This window comes from Chlorocebus sabaeus, chromosome 9, assembly GCF_047675955.1.
Source record: "Chlorocebus sabaeus isolate Y175 chromosome 9, mChlSab1.0.hap1, whole genome shotgun sequence".
NCBI classification, from domain to species: Eukaryota; Metazoa; Chordata; class Mammalia; order Primates; family Cercopithecidae; genus Chlorocebus; species Chlorocebus sabaeus.
Genome location: NC_132912.1, coordinates 16,500,087 through 16,508,311, shown reverse-complemented (window position 1 = coordinate 16,508,311; position 8,225 = coordinate 16,500,087). Strand labels below are relative to the sequence as shown.

Below are 8,225 nucleotides of genomic sequence, written 5' to 3'. Positions count from 1 at the left end.
AATTTCAATTTTTGAAAATTAGAAACTAGGTTAAATATTAGTAGTTTTTAATAGTGGTTTCTGGTGTTCAATCTTATTTTTTTTTTGAAATTAAGAAGGTGCTATTTAAAGTGATGTGGAAAAAGTGACTTGATCCGTAAATATTTTCCCTCAGTCCAACATACTAAAAGTTCTAACTTCATACAAAGCCCACAAAACTACTACAAAGCCATTTTGGTTAGAAGGTAGTACTGGGGGGGAAGAAGCCTATTTATTGATTTTTCTCTTCATTCTCACTAAATACATTTACTCTTACAAACACGCTAATTTTTCCCTCTGTTTTTTAAAATTTTGGATATAGAATCTTGCTGTGTCACCTAGACTAGAGTGCAGTGGCACGATCGTGGCTCACCATAATCTTGACCTCCCAGGCTCAAGTGATCCTCCCACCTCAGCCTCCTGAGTAGCTGAGACTGCAATCATGCGCCACCATGCCTGGCTGATTTTGTATCTTTTTGTAGAGATGGGTTCTCACTATGTTGCCCAGGTTGGTCTTGACCTCCTGGGCTCAGTGATCCTCCTGCCTTGGCCTCCCAAAGTGCTGGGATTACAAGCAATAGCACTGCACTTGGCCAAACAAGTTGATTTCTATCAAAGAAAAGAGAGTGACTCTTTCTTTTTAGTGTCTGTGAATACATTCAGAAGAGGCAAGTAGGAAGGAAATGATGCACCCTGAATGCTAACAGGAAGGTTGCCCCTGACATGATGATTTGGTCCATGTTCACAATGAAGGAGTTAGGAAATTTAAAGTTTGATCTTTGAATAAGAAATGGGATATATCACTCTCTTATCCCAGCTATCAAGATATTCAAAATAAATAAACTGACCAGCTTTATAATTTCATGACTGTGGATTAAAATGTCAGCCCACTAATCTACTGGGTAAGAGACGCCCCGCCAAAGAGATGGACAATCCATCAATATCCATGATAGTGAAATACATGAATTCAGCTTTCTGATTTTTGGGGTTTTTTTTTGTTTTTGTTTTTGTCACACCAAGCATGTGAACCCATGAATTCAGCTTTCAGAATGTTTAATCTAACCTGCTTTAAACAAAATTCTGACCTTTTTTTGAGACAGAGTCTCGCCTTGTCATCCAGGTCCCGTGGTGCGATCTTGACTCACTGCAACCTCCGCCTCCCGGGTTCAAGTGATTCTCCCGCCTCTACCTTCTGAGTAACTGGGATTACAGGCGTGTGCCACCATGCCTGGCTAATTTTCATATTTTTAATAGAGACGGAATTTCGTCATGTTGGCCAGGCTGGTCTCAAACTCCTGACCTCCAGTGATCCACCCACCTCGCCCTCCCAAAGTCCTGGAATTACAGGTGGGAGCCACTGCACCTAGCCAAAATTCTGATTTAATGATCCTTTTGTAGTACATGAGCATGACCATCGGGTGTTTACATGCATGTGTGAGATATGCCACCCTGTGAACCTTGTTACGACATTGGCATGTTACCCGTCTAATCCGAAAAATAATTCTTATTTAACCTTTCTAATTATCTAGACCAGTCGTCAACCAACGTCTTCTGTAAAGTGTCAGACGGTAAACATTTCAGGCTTGCAGGGTGTACAGTCTCCAATGAAACTACATAACTCTGCCATTATAGTGCAAAAGCAGCCACAGCCAGTATACTACAAATGGACCCCACTGTGTTTCAGTAAAACTGCTTTTTTTTTTTTTTTTTTTTTTTTGAGATGGAGTTTCGTACTTGTCGCCCAGGCTGGAGTACAATGGCGTGATCTCAACTTACTGCAGCCTCTGCCTCCCACCTCCTGGATTCAAGTGATTCTCCTGCCTCAGCCTCCTGAGTAGCTGGGATTACAGGCGTATGCCACCACACCCAGCTAATTTTTGTATTATTAGTAGAGGCAGGGTTTCACTGTGTTGGCCAGGCTGGTCTCAAACTCCTGACCTCAGGGAGCCACAGGCTGCAGTTTGCTGACCCCTAATCTAGACAGGTTAGATTTTGTTGTTTTGTGATTATCTATGAAACATTATGACAAAATTACGAGTTTCATTGTGCTTTTTCTTCCAACCATTTACTTTGGCCTGTTGATTTTATTTGCTTGTCAAATAATAGCCTGGCAGGAAAATTGTCCTCGCTCTCTTTTTTTCTTAGTTTTCTTTCCCACAAATATTCAGTTTAATTTATTGAACATCTGCTGAGTCATAGGCAAATTCTAGGCCCTGGAGAAGCAACTTGAAGACCCAAGATACCTCCCTCTGGGGGATAATAGTCTTTTCTTTTCCTTTTTGGAGCTGGAGCCTCGCTCTGTTGCCCACACTGCAGTGCAGTGATGAGATCTTGGCTCACTGCAACCTCCGCCTCCCAGGTTCAAGCAATTATCCTGCTTTAGCCTCCCGAGTAGCTGGGATTACAGGCGTGTGTCACCACACCTGGCTAATTTTTGTATTTTTAGTAGAGATGGAGTTTTACTGTGTTGGTCAGGCTGGTCTCGAACTCCTGAGCTCAAGTAATCCACCTGCCTCGGCCTCCCAAAGTGCTGGGATTACAGGCGTGAACCACCATGCCCAGCCAATATTAGCCTTTGAGGGTGACTTCTGTAAACAAACCATCCCTTAGTGTTATGCAGCTGATACGGACATTTCTAAATGGAAAGTTGGGCTCACAATGGGTAGACAGAATAATGGTCCCCCAGAGATGTCCACGACCTAATCTCCAGAGCCTGGGAATATGCAACTTTACATGGGAGAAGGGACTTTGAGATGCAGTATGGATCTCAAGATGGAGAGATTATCTTGGATTATTTTGGCGGGTCCAATATCATCAGAAAGGTTCCAATAAGTGAAAGAGAGAGGCAAGAGAGTTGCTGCGGAGAGGGAGATGAAACTTGGGAACAGAGATGAGAGTGATTTGAGGAAGGGACCACAAGCCTGGAAATACAGGCAGCCTCCAGAAGGTGGAAAAAGCAAAGAAACACATTTTTCTTCAAAGGCTTTTAGAAGGAACACAGTCCTGCCAACACTGTGATTTTAGGACTTCTGACCTCTAGAATTGTTAGGTGTGGCGAGATGACACCATTGCACTCCAAACCTGTTAAGTCATTAGGTTTGTGGTAATTTGTTACAGCAGCAGTAGGAGTAAAGATGAGTGGCCAAGGGTAGAGGTAATTCTGCTGAGCAGAATGGGAAGTAGAAAGGATCATGATGGGAGACCAGGCACGGTGGCTAATGCCTAGAATCCAAGCACTTTGAGAGACCAAAGCGGGAAGATTGCTTAAGCCCAGGATATCGAGACCAGCCTGGGCAACATAGTGGAACCCCTCTCTACAGAAAAATTTAAAATTTAGCTAGATGTGGCGGAGTATACAGGTGGTCTCAACTGCTTGGGAGGCTGAGGTGGGAGGATTCTTTGAGCCCAGGAAGTCGAGGCTGCAGTGAGCTGTGATGGAGCCACTGCACTCCAGGTCGGCAACAGAATGAAACTCTGCCTTAATAATAATAATAATTTAATTACATTTGATTTAATTATTATTTAATTATTTTAATTCTTCTTCTTGAGGAGATGGTGTTTGAACTGGTTTTGAAAGATAAGGTTGTGTTCTAGAGGAGAAAAGGGTTTGGGTGGCAAAGTGAGCAATTTCCAGGCAGAGTGAGCAATTCAAGAACAGATTCAGAGGCACAAAATAGGCTGGTGTCTTTGGGTAATTTTGAGAAACTTGCTAATTCACTTTGCTAATTTAACATCTTGGTTTTGTCCAAGCAGGGCTACAGAGACAAAATCTGGAGACGGCGATAAACTTTTAAGTCATTGTGAGTGGGAAAGCAGTGCTTCCTTCTTGTGTCTGAAAGCCCCTGATGTCACAGCTGGAAGAAAGGGGGCCATACCCGTGCTTCTGTCCCCTGTCACTGAAATTTTGCAGCTAGAGGCTAAAAACAAAATGTTGCAGCTAAATATTGTTGGCCAGGCTGGTCTCGAACTCCTGACCTCGTGATCCACCTGCCTTGGCCTCCCAAAGTGCTGGGATTACAGGCATGAGCCACCACACCCGGCCACTTTTCCTTTCTTAAATTCAAATTCTCCTGTAATTCCAGAACTTTGAGAGGCTGAGGTGGGAGGATCACTTGAGCCCAGGAGTTTGAAACCACGTTGGACAATGTGATGAAATCCCATCTCTCCAAAAAACAAAACAAAAACAATTAGCTGGGGCATGGTAGCATATGCCTGTAGTCCCAGCTACTTGGGAGGCTGAGGTCGGAGGATCACCTGAGTCCAGGAGGCAGAGGTAGCAGTGAGCTGAGAAGGCACCAGTGCCCTCAAGCCTGGGTAACAGAGTGAGACTCTGTCTCAATCAATCAATCAATCAATAAATAATGAAGTTCTGCTTCCTAAGGTTTAGTCCAGAATGCTGTATTTGAATGGAAACTGCTAGAAGGTGGGAGTCCTACCTATTCATGGTTGCATCTCCCACAGTTCCTAATAGAGTATTTTACACATTCTAGGTGTTTAAGACCGTGAACAAATAAACGGATGAGTGAATGAAAAAAATGAATTAGGAATAAAGAAACAAACAGATTGCCCTGCTGTATCCTGGTAGATTTGGAATGGAGAAAATAATGGAAACATCAATGGCATTTTAACCCTGCTACTTATAGCCATATGTTATCACATTTATCCTGTTATATTAGATTTCTTTTGTGCTGATTATCCTGTTGTATTAGATTTCCTTCGTCACATGCTGACCCCCTTGTTATAAGATGAGCACCAGTTTTTCTAGGGATTGCTAAACAAAGGCCCACCAGGTTCACATCAAGTTCATAGGTCTTGAAACAGGAATTCAATCCGACCCTGGCAAACCATTGAAATTCTGATCCCTTTCCCCATCCAGGTCTGTGCTGTGAGGGAGGATATCATATTGCTGAACTTGTAATAAGATTCAGTCGTTCTGATAAATATAAATTATTTATCACTTACTCCCCAGTTTATGGGCTTGATGGTATTTAGAATTATATTACCCGGCCATCATAAGGCTCCCTTTGCCGCGTCTCGCAGTTCTGAGCCCCTCTGCTAACGGGAAAAGTTGGCACATGTGGTATAAGGGTGACAGGCTTTCCAACAGATAGATGAAGTGATTGTATAATTTAATCCCGGCCACTTACTGCATAGAAGCCTTTATGAAGGAGAGAATCACAGTAGCTACTTTTCCCCTTCAAGGACATAAGCCAAATGATAGTAATCATTGATGATTGAAGTATTGGTTTGTCCGGTTGGCAAAAATGCAGCAACCTTCACCAACAGCAGAGTACCGTATGAGCTATGTGGGTTGTTATTCTTCCGTAACCGCCTGATGAGGAACCTTCCACTAGTTCAAATCAGAGGGTATCTGGAAAGAGGTCCCCTGGCAGATCGCTGAGCATCTAATTCCAGGGGGAGAAATATGAGTGCACTAGGAAAGTAAAGATCAATGTACAGTGACTTGCTGAGCGTATTAACTCCAACACCCTTACAGTTGACCTCCAGAGTCCAGTAGCTCTATTCCTGGAGGTGAGCAGCATTTAGCAGAAACTAGACATAAAGCAGAGAGAGAGTCGGGGGTTTTATCTGATAATTTAAGACTCTTAGAGCCGGAGCCATTCACCATTAAAGATGCTTGTAGGTGATGAAGAGACATCCTACTTTTAAAAAAATACAAATGTAAACTGAAGCAATCCTGGACTTGGGGCTTAGAAAGGTAATTTACGTCTCTCCTAACGCAAGGCAAACAGGACCGGGGTTCAAGATCATTTAGGCAGAGATCGGAAACAGCCGCCTCAAGAATCAGGGAGCTGCATATGTAATTCGGGTAGACAGTTCAAGATTGTGCATGTCCAAGATGTACACACTGATAGAACCAACAATAGATACATTAATTAGAAAGGAGGCTCTGGCTAAAAGACAAGAAAAATGAAATAATCAATATGTCAGGGGGAACTTGTTTGCAGTGATGGATGGAACATCTGGTAAGTGGTGACCCCTGGAAAGCAGTCAATATTGATGGAGTCAGACGGTCATTTGGGGGCTGTTTACAAAGAGGGTGGGGCAGAAAGGTGCTGCCCTCTCTGAATGAATAGACTGCAATGCTTTGGAGAAGCCAGTCAAATCTTGATGCGGAACAGATTTCACGAATAAGCAATCTTGGGATTTCTCTAGGCTGAAACATCCTCATTCTAATAAGTCCTTCTTGGCACAATTAGCCTTTCCTTTCCCTCCTCACATTTTCTTTTACTTTATTCTGTGTTCCTTTGCAGGAGAAAATTACCCAACTCCCTCTCATAATGCTCTCCTTATAGAATGTAAGCTCTGTGAAGGTGGGGGCATTTGGCTTGATTTTCTTCTCCCCTGCGGTATCTTCAGTGTCTAGAGCAGCATCTGGTGCTTAGTACATGCTCCATCCATATTTATTGGAATGTCTGCATTTCCCCTCTTGGTTTTTCTTTCTACTCCTCATTGCTTTTCCCTCAATTTTATTTGTTTATTTATTTATTTTTGAGACAGAGTCTTGTTCTATTGCCCAGGCTGGAGTTCAGTGGTGCAATCTCTGCTCACTGCAACCTCTGCCTCCCCGATTCAAGCGATTCTCCTGCCACAGCCTCCTGAGTAGCTGGGATTATAGGCGTGCACGACGACACCCAGTTAATTTTCATATTTGTAGTAGAGATGAGGTTTCACCATGTTTGCCAGGCTGGTCTCAAACTCCTAACCTCAGGTGATCTCCTGGCCACAGCCTCTCAAAGTGTTGGGATTACAGGTATGAGCTACCGCACCTGGCCTCTATTCCTCATTGCTTTCTACTCACTCTTCTGTTTTCAACTTGTTGCCAGAAACCTGAGCTGGCTAGCATAAAAACAAATAATAGGAACCTTTCTATGGTGCTGAAAGCATCTCAGATTTATTCACTCCCTTCCCCAAACACTCTCAGTAGAAAGAATCCATGGGGTAAGAATTCTGGCTGAGTCATCATTCAGTCTGTGCTTGATTACCTCCACAACGGGGAACTCACTTCTACTCTGAATTCTCTATTGCATTTCTGGAGATATTGAATGGGTTTCATTGTCTTTTCTAACATGTAATGTGGTATGCCTTCTTACAACGTTCATATACCCATGATCTTACATAGCATCAACCCAGTAAGTCTATGGACAGTCTATTATTTGAAGGAAGACACGCTCTGTCCCCCACCCCCAAGCTAAACATAGTAGTTTACGGATTCTTCATCATGCTTGAAATCCACTTTTGGCTCCATGGTAACCTGAGGATGTCTCCTTTTAAAATGTCATGCTCAGAGGTGAATCTGTTGAAAATAAAACAGTAGTTTGACCAGCATAGAATACAGTAGGATTATTTCTACTGAAAAATCACACATATATGAATTGCACGACCAGTAAGGCTCAAACAATTTTTGCAATGACATTTAAAAAAGCATCCTCAGCCAGGCACAGTGGCTCACGCCTATAATCCAGCACCTTGGGAGACCAAGGCGGACAGATCACTTGAGGTCAGGAGTTTGAGATCAGCCTGGCTAACGTGGTTAAACCCTATCTCCACTGAAAATACAAAAAAAATTAGCTGGGTGTGGTGGTGTGTGCCTGTAATCCCAGCTACTTAGGAGGCTGAAGTGGGAGGATTTCTTTAACCCAGGAGGCAGAGGTTGCAGTGAGCCAAGATCATGCCACTACACTCCAGCCTGGGTGACTGAGCAAGACGCTGTCTCAAAAACGAACAAACAAAAACCATCCTGATGTTTTTCCTTTTCATTCATGCTTCTGTCCATTCCATGATCTTACTTGTTTTTGGTTCTTATGCCAGCCTGTGAGGGTTACTTTGCAACTTGATCATTATCCATTTCTGGGTAATTATTCCTCCTAGATTTGTATCGTATGCATAATCCTAGGTGTGCCTCTTCCTAGGTAAGGTGAGCACGTATCCTAGGTCTCCATCCAAGCTACCAATAACAGGGTTGAACAGGACATCCCCAGAAAGCAGCATCTTGTCATCCCACTAGAAACCTTAGTTGAGGCTTCATGGCTATTATCTACTTTCATCAGGAGGGTAGTATCTCTCTGTGCAACAGATACACATTCAGCTAACATTAGACCATCTCATACACCTGATCTTGCTGAAATTATGACGTATGTCTGAATAGCATGTTCTTCAGCTACAATTGTAGTAGATCTATCAAG

At 43.0% G+C, this 8,225-nt stretch overlaps 1 non-coding gene across 1 annotated transcript; it reads left to right on the top strand.

The window, feature by feature from the left end:
- The first annotated feature begins 1,404 nt into the window (after positions 1 to 1,404).
- On the top strand, positions 1,405 to 1,509 carry LOC119618863 (small nucleolar RNA U13). The gene has a single exon (XR_005235225.1). It is a non-coding gene; the product is annotated as a small nucleolar RNA U13 (small nucleolar RNA).
- The last annotated feature ends 6,716 nt before the right edge of the window (positions 1,510 to 8,225 follow it).